Here is a 17,424-nt window from a genome sequence, read left to right on the forward strand (position 1 = left end):
GACAGAGTGAACACTGTACAGAGAAAAAGAGAGGAAGGCAGAGGGAGAGACAGAGAGAGAAACGTAAACATCTAAAAGTGAGACAGAAGAGAGAGAGGTCCCCAGGGACAATCAAAGGAGACGGAGGCTTTGAGATAATACAGCTTCCTGCGTGCAGAGGAGATCCTCTGTGAGGATGCCCGGCATTCCACAGATAAGGACCAGGGTTGTCTGCTTTGCATAGGCTTAGCCTGGCACTTTAGCTGCTTATTGGGGGTGGTTGCAAAGACTTGGTAGCACTGGGCTGCAGATAGGGGTAGAGAGGGACTCTTTACCTCCCGTGGCCAGGAAAAGGCATTGGCAACAAGCATCTAAAACCATTTTTAAAAGGAGGTACCACTCATTCCTGTTAACCTCATCCCAAATAACCCCTCATTATCCAGTCAAGGAGAGGAGGCTTTCAGTAAGTTAATTCAACATTACAGTCATCGAGAACATAAATGAAAGTGGGGATGAAACAGTTACAGGTTTCACGGTGTACCATAAAATTCTTGACAGACATTTGTACTGTATAAATCTTTAATTACTACGATTAACGTGGTGATTTGGTTGGTAGTAGCAATTGCTAGTATCCACTGTTGCCAAATTACACATGTTTAACAAACAAAGACATTTGGAGTCAACGTCTGCACTTGACGTAATGATTTGTCAACCTTCTCTATTCCACTCCAGCTCTACTTGTTTTGTTACTTTATATGTCATCTAGAAAGCAAAATTACTTCAGTTTATGTATCCGTGCATTTCAATAACACCCCGATAATACTGATAACATGAACATTTTTGCCACAATAATAGTAACACAATGTTTTCACAACATTTCATCTCTAAATGAAAGATGTAGAAATGTTGCTCAGCTCAATCAGCACAACAGAAATTTAATTGATCGCCACTTGACGTCTCTCTGGCCACACGTGTTTGTGTGTGGGCCACTGCTCTGATTTTCAATCCTCTGCCACAGGGGAACTATTAGAGATGTTGTTATGTGAGAGTCAATATTTCAATCACCTATGGTGTCAACAAGGAATGATGGCCCCTTTTTAAATGCTTTAAATGTGATGGGCACGGTTTTGAAAGAACAATGGTGCGCTGAAATGACAGACAGAGTTGTTTGACAGTCAGTGACATAGTGAATGAAGCCAGCCAGGTCTAACTCACTCTCTCCTTCCTCCTAGCTTTGACTCTGTCTCCCCTGCCCACTGTCAAAGAAATAGCTCCACCCATAAAAGAAGCAGGAAGAGGAGGAGCAAAAGTAAGTCTACAGTGCCAATTAGTGGATAGAGAAAAGAGATATTTTGCCTTTATATGGTCAGTTGTTGTAGTGTTTATGATCTCACTTAAAATGAGTGTACGCCTTGAGTATTATGCTCTAAGTCAGTGCTTACACACATTAAATGTTCCCTCCTAATGGACCTCCCAAGACTGGTACATACTCACACTCATATATCATGCACTGTGTAAACAGAGCGGCCAGTCAGTGCTAAAATTTTACCAGCTGACTCTGTGATCTAACAGGAAGTGAATGACCCAGTGACACATACAAGGTTAACAAAGTTCAACAGGATTTGTCTGTCTGCTTCTCACTCCTCCCATCTCTCCCTGATTGTACGTCTCACATACACACACACACACACTGAAAGAAATGAACCAAAAGGAAACGAGTTATGATGTCAGCAGTGTGTGTGGACCCAAGATATGGTGACTCCCAACATTCCCTCTTCAGCATCATAGGACTAAAACTAATGAGTCAGGGCTAAATGCAGCTCCCATCATAGAATTAGTCACTCACATGGCAATGACTGTTACAATCCGTCATGAAGTCCGACATTCTTAATCGCATTTAAAGACAACATCTGAATGTTCTTCAGACTGAATAAAAAACACAACTAGATAACTTCCCTCACTTAGCTAACAGCTTAACTAAATAAAGGTTCCCTGTATTGTTTAAAGGATTATGTACATTACCAAGTCATATACACACTGAGAAAAAAAGTGTGTACTATTGGTGTCGGCACGATCATAATGACGACAAAAATCACAATTTTATGCTTAGGACTTATGAGGTCTTACTCACATGCTATATTTGCTATCAATGCAATGCTAAAAGGAAGTACACAGGAAATATGCTCTGCAACCAGATGAACACACAAGGTTCACCAGCTGCCACCTCCTCCCCCATTGTATTATTGTGATTTGATTGGTTAGGGCTTGCACTTGAGTGTTTGTTTAAACATAATTTTACTGACTGGTGCATCCATTGGCACATGAAAGCTAAACTCTCTCAGATTGAACAAGCATACGGTGTGTAAAGGTTTCATAAAGCACACTGACTAACAGACAGTGGGTGGAGGCAAACAAGGTCCTTGTATGACTTATTTTAACATCTTAAGCACTTAAAATAGAATGCAAAATATCACCATGACAGAAAACAATCTACAGGATTTTTTTCTACCTTGTTCTGGAGGATCCATCCATGTACAGACCAGAATAATGAGTAAATAAATGGCTCCACACCCCATCAGTGTTGAAACAGGGAGAGTGTGATTCACAAAGGATGAGCAATATATATCACAATCATACAGTGTTTACAGATAGGTTGTTCCAGGGCTTTGATGAGCATTTTCTCTTTAATAAATTGATTTTTCAAATGCAATCTGTAATTTTTTAATAATTCTGCTATATTTGGTAAGCTTGATTAAAACGTAAATAGACTCTGTGGGTTTAGACTACACTTGCTCCAACAACATGTGTTTGTAATGATGGACCAGCCAAGGGCTTTGTGTGGCTGAGGAGGATAATCATTTGAACATCTGTCTTCAAGTTAAATGTAATCATTTAGTTTTTAACTGAATTTCGAACATTTGGAAATACCCAGGTCCATCTACAGCCTTTCCAGGGTACATCTGTGTGCATGGCTGCAAATCCGTAGAGGCCCAGCTCCTTTTCTCTCCCTGCGGACAGTGGAGCTGGGGCCACTGAAGTATCCATCACCACTAAAACTCTCTCTGCATGACCTAATGGACATGAGAGGGGCTGGCTCTTTGCCAGAGCAGGCTGCATTGTCCTCTGGGCACAATGAGAGGCAGAAGCAAGGGAAGTACAGATTCACTGTGTGTGCATGTGTTTGTCTGTCTGTGTGTATCCCCTGTAGCTTTTGGACCATGCATGTGTGGTGTGTCTATTCTCTTTGGTATTCATAAATGCACTCAGGACTTGTGTGAGAGAGAGATTGCTCCTGTTGCTGCTGAGTGGTGGTAAATCAGCCTCAGGGTTGAGGCTCTATAGGAAGTGCAGATGCACCCAACACGGCTGTGAAAGGATCAGAGCCCTCCTACTCCAGCCATGTGGCCTATTGAAAGATGCAGCCTTTTGTTTACGGCGACCAAAACCTCAATCAGTGAATTAACTCATCCAGCAGACACCAACTGGGCTCAAAGAGACAAGCGCAGATAGAGAACTGTGAGTAGAAAGTGAAGGAAAAAGAAGGGAAAAAAAGGCACGAAAAGCTCATCTCCTCCCCCGTCTTTAAGTCAGCTCCCAGGCTGGCTAACCACAAACAATAAAACCAGAGCTGAGGAGCATCTGCTGCCTTCATCTAAAGAGGAGGATAAAGGAGGAGTCATGGGGAACCAGCCTTTGACTTGTTGATATTACCCTATTTATTCAACATTGAGCCCAAGCTCATGGTCAGAGTAACATTCTCTATTACAAGTAATCTGCTAGAAATAGAACATAAAATACAGAGTTAGACATTATAGAGATGGCCCATCACTGTGGCAAGGCCTGTATGTTTTCCATCATTTAACAATAAAAAAAACACCTGTTCTTTCATATTATGCTCCATTACTCATTTTGTTGGAGAGCGAATGTAACACAGATCCATCATGTGTGTACTGATAAGAGCCGCAGGTAAAATAAAGTGTTCAAAACAAAGCCCAAACTGAGACATGGAGGCTTTTGCCCACAGTACACCATATGGCAGAGGAAGACAAAGATATTCAGAGATAATGTCTGCTGTTGCAACTAACATACTCGTGTTATATCTATTTATAGCTATCTAGTCATTGAATTTACAGAAAATGTGCTGTTTTGTCAAATGCATCCTTATGTGGATATGAAATGACTTTCTCCAAACCATAACTTAACTCCTACTGTCACAATAAATAACCATGACTGTGAGGGACAGTGGTAATCAATTACAACATGGTCATCTGATTGCACTGCATTGATCCTCCGCTCCAAATATCATGTGTCTGACTCAAGTATTGACAAACAGAAGCAGATTGCTGTTCATTTGACATCCCTCGGAGGTAGGTATGACCCTGTGTCACACCCACATCATTCCCAGTCAAGCGAGAGGGGTGAACCACAACAGCTGGAGCTAGCTGCAAACACAGTGGACAGACTAATTTGAAACAACATGAAATCATGGCTGTATTACTCCTCTAAGGCCCCCTGTGTGTCAGTCTGTTCTGCTGTTGCTCGAGGCGATTCTACATTAGTTTCAGCCGCAGCTTTATGAACTCCCACTTCATGTACATTTCACTGCAGGTCAGTAATCTAAGAGGCCTGGGTACAGCCTTAAACTACTCCCCCATGTCTCACCACCCGCCTGCCTCTGCTTGTAGTGCTTTGTTTTTAACTGCCTCCTTAGCTGTCCCCTTTTTGCCTCTATATCTCCCTTCATTCCAGTGTCTTTCACAGGATCTCCCCTAATGCTACCCTTGGATGCCTCTCCTTCGACCCCCTGCTAGTAACCCCCTTCTGCTCCCCCCTGCCCAACATTTGGCACTGCTGCTTTAACACAGTCCAGATGCCAGGCCAAAATGAGGAGAGAGAGAAGCTCAGACTTGAGGGAAGTCTGCTCCCCATGAAAAACAATGCCCTGGTGTTTCTGATTTGCAATGTCACTTTACTAAACAGTCACACAGTCAGCGAAACCAGAGGGCATACCCCCAGTGAGCAGAGCAGGAATGCCAACTAAACAGATGTGAATGTATCACAAAATAACATGAGTGCTTTGCATTTAATCACATTTCAGTCAATTTGCTCTGTTGCAACCGACATGCAAATTTCCCCCCTAATAATATCCCAACCTATGACTCCTGCATTGCACAGACTCAAATCTCAAGCTTCTTTCTTCCAGAGGTTAACGCAGGGATAAGACAAAGCATAGCAACCAAGACCGTATAGAAAAATCTATGTTTTTAATCAGTGTGATGTGCTGAAACTCTAGATTCAAAGCAGCAGCGTCCACATGAAATACACCAGACAAGTGAGGCCTTAGCATGTCTGACTTAATGCAATCCAGAAGTCTCTGCTCAGTCTGATTGGCTGTTTTGTGATTCCTCACTAGTTGGTGGTGACAGTAGATTCCGGAGAGTTTTCCAGGGCCAGTCATTTAAACCATGTTGTATTAATAGACTAGTTTAGAGCAGCAATAAACAAATAGGGTGTAATGAAAACATGCAGGAGACTGGTATGTTCTGCCTTAAAAGACATTTATGGGATGGACAAAATAACATAAATCCAATATTCTTGTTGTTTTCCAACATTTACAGCAGCTCCGTAAACAAAATGTAGTTTTAGTTATTAATTGATTTTATTTTCCCCAAGCTCATTATAATGTTGGATTACTTTGCATGTAAATTGGCAGATATTGGTAAAACTTTTCTTAAACTTTTTATCTGTGTAGATGATGCTAGAATGCTTTTCCACATGATGCAATGGATGAATTTTTTAATCTTGGGGCAGTGATTACTGTACTGTGTTGTATTGTGCAGACATTCATGTTGGGTCCATCCACTGTATATGCAATCATTTTAAAGAAAGAAGATTAAAGGATGATCTCCTTTTGTGTCCATCCACTGTAAATGCAATCATTAAAAAGAGATGATTAAAGGATGATCTCCAGTTAAGGAAACACTTCCTTCCCATTCAGCGAGATGAACTCCACATGCAAACACACAAACATACAGGACGCCATCTGGAGATGTGGGGCAGCTGCAGGCAGAAATCAGGAAGAGGAGAAAAGGAAGCAAGGGGAAGGAGGAACACAGAGGGGATTATTGTACACGCTCACTCATGTGGACTACCCTACTCAAAAACACTAGCCCAGACACATGATTCCATTGTAGCACCAGAATAGTCACTGCTCTGCAGCAAGTTCATACCTATTTAAAATCTCTTACCCCTGCCACCGGTTACACATGCCACACACTTTTCTTTGTTCCTGACAAAATAAAAAAGTCCAGGCGGCTGGTTAAAATGCTAACGTCTTGATATCAAAATCCTGCAACACAGGTAGCAAGAAGAAACTGAGATTTAAACTAGCAAACACAGACTAAGGCATATCTTCTCTGCTGTGACCAAGTTTTGTTGTGGGTGCCTTAATATGTTAGACTCACTGAGAAAAAAATTTATTCATAATATAACTCAGCCTACATTTTATACATGCTGAGACCTCAGTTTGAACCTAAAAACAGGACAAATGACAGCAGGAGGGAAAACTATAAAGAGGTTGTGATGACAGATGTGTAATGACAAATGAATAACTAAAGAGAAATGTCATAATGTAATGTACAATAGATTATACAGTGTGCAGTGCAGCTAGATTAATCTACTGAGCATCTTTCCTGCGGTGCATCCTAATGATGTTTGGGTGGCCTGAAAAATTCTCACACATACATGTGGACAATAAGCATTTTAGGATAATCTGTTCATGTAGACCTCCAACAATTTTTCTAAATCTACCCGTCCATACTGGTTTAAAGGTCCAGTGTGTAAGATTTAGGTGAAAGGGATCTATTTAATGTAGAATAATTCTCATGATGTTTTCACTAGTTCGGTTCATCTAAATTGTATGAATTGTAGTTTTCTTTATCCCAGAAAAGGCCCTTTAAATACTTTATATTTACATCGAGGGGACCCTCTCTACGGAGGCTGCCATGTTTTTTACATTAGTCCAGACTGGACAAACTAAAGACCTTTTGAGGTTTTATGACAATTAAAGGCTACCACAGGTTCTTTTTCAAGGAGAGGGTGAGGTGAGGGGTGTTCAGCTGCAACATGCAATTCCAACACTAGATATCACAAAATTCTACACACAAGTGGTCGGGACAATAACAGGAGAAAGAATTAAACTAATGATGGGAAAAGATTCAAAAAGTAAATACTAATGATATATTTTTATTCCTCCGATCCCTTTCTTTTCTTCCGTACAGATCACATGAGATCTGTCAACACTCCCCCTCTCACCTGAGCCAGAAATCCTGGATGATATTTGTCAGATGAAATGTAACTTACATATGGAGTCGTTCATCATTGACCAGAGTCGAACTGCTCGGTAAAAATAGAGCAAAAACAAACACAGAGCAGAGCCGAGCCAAGCCGAGCCAAGCCAACAGAGAGCTGACAGCCAAGGTCTAATGTTCCTGCTCCATCTCTCTTTCATTCCACCTCTCTCCCCATCTGTGCCTCCCTTGTCTGTTCTCCTCTGTGCTTTGATATTTCACTTTTCTTGTCACCCTCCACAGCCTTTCAGGCATCCAGTGGTGAGACTGAGTTCCTATCGGCACAAAGAGTTCAACACCGAATTTTGAACAAAAAATACCTAAAAACACACGTATTTTACTTATATACTGTATATTCAGACTGGAAGCGTATGTTAAAGGCCAACATAAATCCAGTCAAACAGAAAATGCTGTGCATATATATGAAGTGCCATTGTTTTCACGAGGTCGACCAAGCTTGGTCACAGAGGATTTTGGGACAAAACATTTACTGAACACAAATAATTAGATTAAACCATGATTAAGGCAATCATGTGTGCTGAGTAAACACCAAACTTTGTTCTAAGAATGCGATTTACCTTGGTGTCACAGTAACTTTGTTATGAACTACAATTTTAAATGGTATTATAGACAAAAAGCACAATCTCTCTGTATTAATCAGAAGCATCATGCGCTTAAAACTGTGCCATCCAGTGTCCTCTGTAACACACTGGCTTGCCTCTGCCCTGGCACATGTGTTGGGAATGGTTTGTCATCTCTACCAACCTGACCGATGTTATTCATTTTTTCCTCACGTCAATTCAAAGGCAGCGAGTAAGGAGGGGCGCTGGAGTCTGTTTCTTTTTGTGTCAATATACAGACGCCTTTAAAACTTGGAGGATGGTATTGTGTGGGTAATGTTAAATTCCCTTTATAGAGACTGTTATAGGGACTTCACTATTTTCTGTTCCGTATTTGCATCTCCACCATATGAATGGAACATGTAAATGAAAGGTGATCATAGCTAGAACTGTGCTTTCACTAATAATAACATAATCATCATGAAATGTAGTGAGCATATTTATTTCTGTCATACAGGCAGGAGTTTTTGTTTCAAAGTATTGAAGAACTTCAAAGCTTTCAGTTCACTTATATGATCTCAGCTATATGCCATTTCCGGAATCTACAATTAAACATGAAAATTGATGAACATCTGGTTTGACCAAAGTGTAAAATAATACAGATGAGATGATTAAGATGAGGGTTTCTTCTAATCAGCTTGTTAGAGGAAGTGTTTTACATATGTCAACATTCAAGCAAGTTCAATTTAGCCAACAAACAGTCCCAAAAAAATATTCTTATGGCCAGTTTCTGAAAATGTCCTTAGGATTATAGATTGATTGTTTTCCTAACAATGGCAGGGATGTCCCAATGACAGATGTTCAGGTAATTAACAATGATAAAGTCAAGCTACTGAGTGATGCCTTATCATAAGGTTTTGTCACATTCAGAGCTGAGCAATGGTTCAATGCAACAGCAAATAGCGCCTCAGGGTGTGTCTTCTCTCTGCCCAGAATCCCGAGCCAAGGGACAGGGGAGGTGTCTGCAGAGAGGATGGAGGGGGAGGTTATAGCACTCACCACAGCCATGAGCTAGTCAATCTGCATCCACACACACTAGCCCTTTTTGACCAGGTTGAACCTAGTGCTAGGGCTGATTTAGAGTTGGCTCAACTTGATAAACTTTTAAGAACCAGTTTTCTTTTCCAAGGCCTAGAGCCACCATAGAGCCACAACATTATGTCACTGTATGTTACACGTACGTCTCTGATTTCCCAGCAACACTTATTCTGCCTTCAGGAACAACATCAACAATGGAGCATACAGTGTCGCGACAGTTTGTCTCCTCCACGGATCACTGGTGCTTCACTTTGGTTGGTTCACTTACAGTAGTTACAAACATTCTTTGCAGACAACACACAACACAAGCAGTTCTTTCTTGTATACCAGTGAATTGTCGGTGCAAGAGTCGAACCATTTTTCCTGCCTGAGATCCATTTCTTTGGCTGTGTAAACACAAAGATCTGGTTCGAGATTGGGCATCAGTGAAAAAGGTGTAACATAAAGACACACACTGACCATTGCAGCTGAGGTTGTGGATAACAAGTGACAAAAGGCTCCAGCACAATTTGTTTAACACAGTTTTAAGCACAGATTAGATTCTATACTTCTTGCAAAAGGTTTTCTAAGTTGTTCAACAGTTGTGATGTTGATGCATCTAACATAGTAAATGTCAGGAAGTAGTTTTTCCAGATGTGTCCATGAAGAGAATCAAACTGTAGAAACATGCAAAAAGATGTCATCTACTGTGGATGTTTTCTTTCTGTTGGTTTAGCTGAACTGTTTTTGTGTCCCTGGTGTGCGGCTGCTGTAAATTTCTTGGCTGCCATGTTGGAGGTTGTCACTGGGACATCTCCAACCACCGGGGCACTGCCAGAGTTAAAACCCAAGCATCAGTGTCACTGGCGTAGAGTAACTCACACCAGCGCATGTCAAATTATTCTTTCAACATTAACTGTTAAAGAGACAAAAAGCTAAAATCCTTTTGAAAACCAGGGCTATTGCAGATGCAAGTTGCACATCTGGTAAAACTAGGCTATTATTTGCGTCTCTCACTTCACACTCCTGTCCATACATTTGAACACATGACAGCCTGAATATGTAAACACTGCTGAGGGTTACTTCCCCAAAACACTGAGTAAAAATACCGATGTAACATTTCAACATTCATTTCATATGAAACCAGTGAGCACGAGCTGCCTGAGAGTGGGTAAAAATGTGTCTTTGGTGACGTTGACAGACCATTTTTCATTTCAGTGGATGGAAAATTCTTTGCTTGTATATTCTGGCTTATAACTGTGCCTATAATCAGAATCTGAACAGGCAGAGGTTTGGTGTAATCATAATTATCACAATCAAGCTTTGATCCCAATCATCCTGACTTGATATGTTTAGACACTGAAATGATGGCTGAGTGAAGACTATGGCACAGCAAACAAATGCACTGTAAGTAGGCCATCCCTAAACAGTAGAACTGCCTTTTCTTCACTTATACCCTATCATTACAGCTGGACCTATTTATAAAGCCCATAAATTTTTGTTCGCCACACTGGAAGTTACCAAGGAGTTTGTGGAATTGAGGACTTTTAAACCCCAACACTCTCCCTCTCTTTGCCTCTCCTTGTGGCAATGCAGACTTTCTCCATCTGGTCCAGTCTCGACGAAATACAGGTCACTGCAAATCCACACTGCAAAGCTCATTGAGCAGCTTTCTGCAGAATGCAAGGCTATTTTTTTCTCTCCCTATCCGCCCCAGAAAGGCAGACCCTGGAGCATTCCTGTCACATTATAAGACTAAGAACTGACCCACTGTGTGTACACAAAAAGCACACTCATATGCTCACATACTGGTGTCCCATTATCCTCTCTGACCTTCTTCTTTCCATTCATCCCTTCTGTGTTCATACACCCAGATTGATTTACAGACTCAATAAGAATTGTCCAGTTTTTACCTTTTGCAGCCAAAGAAATCAGCTGTCAACATATGCCATGTGGGAATATGAAGATGCAGCTCTTTCAATGTCTGAGAGATATCTGATCTTGGACTCTGCTGTCCTGAGATTTTATTAATATATCACCTGAACATGTCCACAGCTTACCAAAAGGCAGAATGACATTTATCCCAGCCCATCCGGGGACACCTCAGCAGCAGAGTAAGTAACAGACTGATACAGACATCTTCCTGATGAGCCCACAGGTAAATAGAAGCACAAGGCTCTACATGTTTGACTCTTCTTGGGCTTGGCTTTTGGCAATGAGACATTCACTTCATCTATGAAGCAGCAAACAACCTAACACTTGGCCAATAACATTAAAAGGACCACATTTTTTAAGTAATGTAGGATGACTACAAGATATTCTACAACATAACATTAAAATCTTCAAAAACCTATGACACTAAGATCAGTAATGAGAAATTTGCTTTAGGGCTGCAGGTGTCTGAGTTATTCCACAGGTAACCTACATAATCTTAGCCCAGTTCACCAGCTGCACATAGAGAACGCATGCAGCTCAGGGACTCACTGTGCTGCCAGTGTGCATCATAACTCAAACTGTTCTCCTGTCACCTTTTCGTCACACACAGTAACACAAGAACAGCATAATTCTGGATGTGCATGAACATGGTCACAACCTCAACATCTTTGGGTTTCAAACTAGTCAATCAGATTCATTTCTGCACCAATTTTGTGATTTCCGAAACAGGAGATTTTCCATATGCCAATTTGACCTACATTCCCTTTTCAATGATAAAACAAAAAGTGAAAAATTTAAAAAACAGCAGGACAATTTCACCCCCACAATCTAGCTTTTGCTATCTACAACACAAATACCAATACAAATACCACACTGCTTAAGTCATCAGATAAAATAAAATGCCTATATGAAACTATGACGGCAATGCAAAATGAAGTGAAAGCCATTTCATAACAATTATTCACCAAACACTTTTACTAATGTTGCCTTTAAAAATACGATTGTGGGGACGGCAGAGAACAGTTTGTTTTACAAGCACATGTTAGGTTAGGACACAACAGCAGTTCCTCTAATATGGTTCAGGTTAATGATCCACAATGGCTACAGACCTAAATATATTTCAAAACAATAAAAATACAGCCCTGCAGCTAAGTATGACGCTATGAGATCTAAAGTGTTGTATGTTAAGAATATAAAGACACACAATGTAAAGTTCAGTGGCTGATAATGAACACAATGAAGTAGAATATCAAAGCCTGGTCTGAGGAAACCCTTGAATCTCTCTCTGGCACAGCTTATGATTGAGCCAATTATCTTTTCATCTGCAGTTTCACACAAATGCATGAGCCAAGACCTGTATACCAATTACAACTCAAGGCTGAGCTGAAGATGTAATTGGTCTTCCTTCCTTCCCATCCCCCTTCTTGTCCTCCAACACTGTCAGCTCTGCAGTGGGGCTCGCAGAGCACAAACCATTAGCAGGGGGCCATATGGCCCTTTTCTTTCAAACATGGCAGAGAGCCTGTCTGTGAACTGCTTGAGTGTTTATAAGCACTTCACAGACCTATGGGGTAAAATGGATAGTGTTGCAACATAATTTGAAAGGGATTTATATTATCTGTGCAATAATTTGAAAATATTGGGACAGGTCTGTTTAATGGGAGGAAACACGCATTTTTCTTAATAAAACCAATTTGAAAGCCATCCACATAAGCTCAGAGAGCATTATGTCTTCAAATCTCAATAACATCTGTAATCAGTCACCTGGCTTCTCCTGCTTTCATAAACTTCTCAGTAGCTACTATAATTGAAACTGTGAGACGGAAAGCTTTTTAATATATGGAGATGTGACTCTCAAGCTTTCAAGGGATTGGGATTTTAATTCAATTCTGAATATGACAGATGGGGAACTTGATTGTATTGAATATGCTGATGTGATTTAGCACAGTGTCATTGGCAGGCCCAACACAGCCAGGCTTATAGGTGCCGCACACAAATGCACCCAAACAGCTCCACAAACCTCCTTTGTCACTCTTTTAACTTTTAATATAACTTAGTATAAACCACCACAGGCAGTTTATTACCATTTTTTCCAAATTGGCAAGGAAGCCAGCGAATATAGAAAATCAGAGACTGCATACATCTGCCATGGCCGAACAGTCTGACAGTATGAAACCACATTTAAATTCACTAGATCCAGATTTTTATTTAGATATGCACCAAGTTACATACACTCATAAATATCAGTCCCTTCAACATGCCTGAATTTTTTTCATCCAAGATCCATGAATTATTCTCTAAGAAAGTAAAGTTGAAAAATGCCCTACCTTGTTGTTAAAGACCTATACCACATCCTTCCACCAACTTCCCTGGTAATCTCTTTGGTAGAGTTGCATACTCTTGCTAGGCAGCTGATGAAAACAACTTGCGTGACAGATTTTCAAACAAAATGAAATCTATTCAAGAAATTGATGCCCAACATACGCTGTGTCACCAAATAACTGTAACCCTTAGGTAAAAATCACAATCTCCTACTCTCTAGCCGGACAGCTTCTTTCAGTCTATCCCTGAAAGCCTGTTTCACAACATGTGGCAGAAGGAGCCATGGAGCTTCTAGTGCGACAGAATAGTGTAAATACATTATTGTAGCATGATGAAATAATGGAATTGTTAGGCCACTGCAAGAGAACAACTGTGTTCAGTCCACAGTAAATCACAGAAACGGAAAGAGGAAAATAGAGAGAGGAACTTCTAAGTGAACTCCATGTTCATGTAATTTTAATGTTCCTATGTATGATTACTTTTTTCCACCACCCAGACATTAGTCATGTAGCAAGAGCCTGCCTCTGCAGCTTGTGTGGACGACTTTGTTTGGCTGATGTGTATGGAGACAGCTGCTTTAGAAAACAAATAACAAAATAAGTACATTTGCCATTACAGTATCAAAAACTATAACAATTTATCTATGGTTCAACATATATCAATGTAATTCTTATGTATTTCGCAAGCACAGTGAGGAGGTAAACACAATTGATCTCAGAATCAAAATGTTTTACTGTTAGTGTTTGTCATCCTCTGTCCATTAAGAAGAGTTTAAAACCATAACATTTATCGACATTTATCACGATATATATCGATATTGACTGATTTAAATGTTTTTATGTTGACATCATTCATGTCCATCCTGCCCTCCTGTAATTTATTCAATAACATGATCAATTTAGAGGTCAAGGTTAGAACTAGGAGATATAAAACAAAACAATGTTTTGAGGTGGCTGTAGTTTTGCATTTTGGCAATTACTGCTGTGACATGACAGGAAAATTAAAGGCGGTCTGATATTACTCAGCCAGTCTGGCAACTTTTTTTTTTTTGGCAGTTATTTTCAAAGCAGCTGTGAGGTACCTTTGGGGGAAAGCCAACATTGAAGCTATGATGTCAAAATAAAAGTTCAAGACAAGCATCACAATATAATTTTCAATCCAATGTATATACATATATAGCTTATGCTTTATGCACAGTGAAGAGCACACAATAACACATAGTTGATCTACCTCAGATTTATAAAATATTCTGCTGTCTGTCGAGTATTTGTGATTCTCTGCCCGTAAAGAAGAGTTGAAAACCACAAGCTTCACTGAGGAGCACACACATTTGTCTATAAAATGGCAAGAAATAACAAAAGTGACATTCATCGCGATAATTATCGATAGACTGACATTTCCCCTCGTGTTGCTATAACATCGCCATATCGTCTCGCCCTGACCATCTCTGGTTGGATCTCTGTCAAGCTCTGAGGAGTCTGGAGCAGCCTACATTATGCAGCAGGCCTGGGGGACAGTGCTCTGCAACAAGTTGGCCGACATTCTCAGCCCATTCACACACTGGATGCAACCACTGCTGTGTGTTTCTGACCAGACGACCTGCTGTTACCTATGTCCATTATAATCAGTCACACAGGAGGCGTGCACATTTTATCCAGTGGCTCCATTTTAAAATCTTAACATTCTAAAATGGGAGTAAAAACACTATGAGTGGAGTTAACACAAGCATGAAGGAGATATTCAGTGACTGGCTACTTCACGATAACTTCCTACTGCAGCTCTGTCAACACACTGTCTGGAAGCTGTGGGAGTAAAACACGTATTTCATCGTCATTATGATGAACAACGTGAATTTACACATTCACCTCGCAGCCCGGTTAACTTCTCTTCTCTTTACACAACAAGCTGCTTCACATCGATGTGGGGGAATCAAACAGTGTTGGACCTACCTTCCCCGGCTGGTTGTCTCATTGTCTCGGTGTAATCCTCAACTGCATCCCCCTGTGCTTCAACCAAACCCTGGACAAATTAATGGGAAATAGAAAGTCGCAGCTTTTTCTGTGGGTGGGTTTGTTTCTTCTTCTTCTTCTTCTTCTTCTTCTTGGGGTGAAGCAGAGAATGTGTCAGGAAAGCTAACGACGCCGGAGTCCCTCACAGACAAAGCTCTGACGGTTTGAAACCGGAGCGAGAAGAGAAAAAAAATGAATAAAAAAAAAAAAAAAAAAAAACCCCGAGAGAAAACCCGTGTCCGCTTGTCTTACAGAGGAAACCCGCGTGTGGTCTGATAAAAAGAGAAGCGGGCCGTGGAGCTCACAGGCTGTGTTGTTCCACAGCGGCTAACTAGCTCTTAGCCTGTAGTTACTTCCTTTCTCTGCCGAAATAACAGCAGGAGTGTGAGCGGCGGAAAAAAAAAAAAAAAAAAAAAGTTGAGCACAAGCCAGATTCTACACAATGAAGGTACCCTGTTGATTTCGAGGGACGTCGTTAGAGAGCAGCGCCCCCTGCAGGATCTCTGCGGTGGCACTGCAGCGTGGCGCCAAGCCCTCTGGATTTTAACGATCGACTGCTCTTCAAGATGCTCACTCGTTCATCTGCCGTCTGAAACCGGAAGTGGAGACGCACACGTGTTAGACTGAGCGTTTATTTTGCCTGAAACAAATGTACTTCAATTAAATATGTCCAACATACACTGCCTCATATGTTTGCCCCATTCACGTTATATAGCTGTCTACATTGTATGCTCCATTAGAGCCTGTGTAAGGTACTATTCAAACTGCCATATATTGTTAAATATATTGTAAAAGTAATATTTTAATTGAAAATGTCCACAGATGCACTACCTCATATAGTTACCCCATCTCATCCATCTTCACTGAGAATTGCTGAATGTGAATTTTCAAGTAAGGTTTTGCAAAAGTAGTCTGTATTCTTGTCTATATTGAAATGATACAGTCTACATTGTATGCTCCATTATACGTACAGCCTATACATGATACTGTTGAAACCGCCATATGCTGAAAAAAAATTCATACTTCCATAAAAAAAAGTTCCATGGCAGTAAAATTTACATCCACCATTGTGTCCAGTGGTGGGATGGAATCGAACACATTCCTACTGTACTTAAGTAAACTTTTGACTTTCTTGTACTTTACATGAATTATTGTATATTATACCTTATACTTCTACTAGATTTCAGAAGAACATACTGTACCTTCTACTCCACTACATTTATTCGGTTGCTTTAGAAATGGGTTTCTTTCAAGATAATAAAACATACATCAAAGTACATCAGAAAGACTTGCAGAGGCAGAAACTGAATGAGCAGTGGGGCAGAATAAGAACTGTGATCAAATGATAAAGTCGACAGTGCTACATCCTGTTGTTCATATTCAGCAACAGCAATACGTTTTCCATAAGCAGTTATGATAATACAGACTGATGAAAGGACAATTAACCTTTATAAAACAGTATCATTAAATTAACAGAAATATCAGTTTAATAAGTGCTTTAATCAACTTTACGAGGTGTTTAATGAGCATCTATCAATCAACACGCGGTTGAATACACATGTTCGATAAGTGATTCAATTTTCTAAAGCGCTATTTGTTAAATCTGGCACAAGGGACATAATTATACGTAGCATTTATTGTTTCGTAATTTTCAGTAATCATCACCCAATTTAATATTTTGTATGAGATAAGTGATTTGTGGCATTGGTATTGATTAATTTGAATCAGATTTCAGAAAGCCCAACGTTGCATTTAACTATGTCTGCCATCTTTAGCTAAAATAATAATAATAATAATAATAATAATACCTAATAGTAAAAAGTCACTGTAATGTTGCCATTGAAATACTAAACCAGGCCAGAGGATGTCACCATAGTAAAAGAGATTAATGCTGTGACTAGCAGTATACTATTGCTTCCTTTTCCTTTCAACTGAATTATTCCTGAATCTCACAGTTCTGATATTTGTCCTTGTTGATGTCAAAGACCCACATCAAGACGAGAACCCATTTTAAAACCGAAATGTTTTAAAAGTTCCACTGATCAGTTTTTTTTCATATAAAAAACAAATCAAGTGGCTTTGTGCAAAGTCAAAGAGTAGATGATGAAGTAGATGTGTAATCATTCTGTTCGAATGTTATGTAATCTATAAATTGAACAAATCTGTGATTCTAGAATAATTTACATCCACAGA

At 40.1% G+C, this 17,424-nt stretch overlaps 1 protein-coding gene across 13 annotated transcripts in view; it reads right to left on the bottom strand.

Moving 5' to 3' along the window:
• The window catches only part of myo9b (myosin IXB), a 54,449-nt gene extending 38,629 nt beyond the window's left edge, over nucleotides 1-15,820 (bottom strand). For 11 of the 13 annotated variants that reach the window (XM_020081055.2, XM_020081052.2, XM_069522020.1 and 8 more), the window contains exon 1: nucleotides 15,172-15,820. The gene's annotated coding sequence lies outside the window, so the exon portion shown is untranslated. The remainder of the gene's footprint in view (nucleotides 1-15,171) is intronic. The other 2 variants (XM_069522021.1, XM_069522025.1) reach the window with 1 other exon arrangement.
• Nucleotides 15,821-17,424: the final 1,604 nt, after the last annotated feature.

This window comes from Paralichthys olivaceus, chromosome 3 (assembly GCF_024713975.1).
Source record: "Paralichthys olivaceus isolate ysfri-2021 chromosome 3, ASM2471397v2, whole genome shotgun sequence".
In the NCBI taxonomy this organism is placed as follows: domain Eukaryota; kingdom Metazoa; phylum Chordata; class Actinopteri; order Pleuronectiformes; family Paralichthyidae; genus Paralichthys; species Paralichthys olivaceus.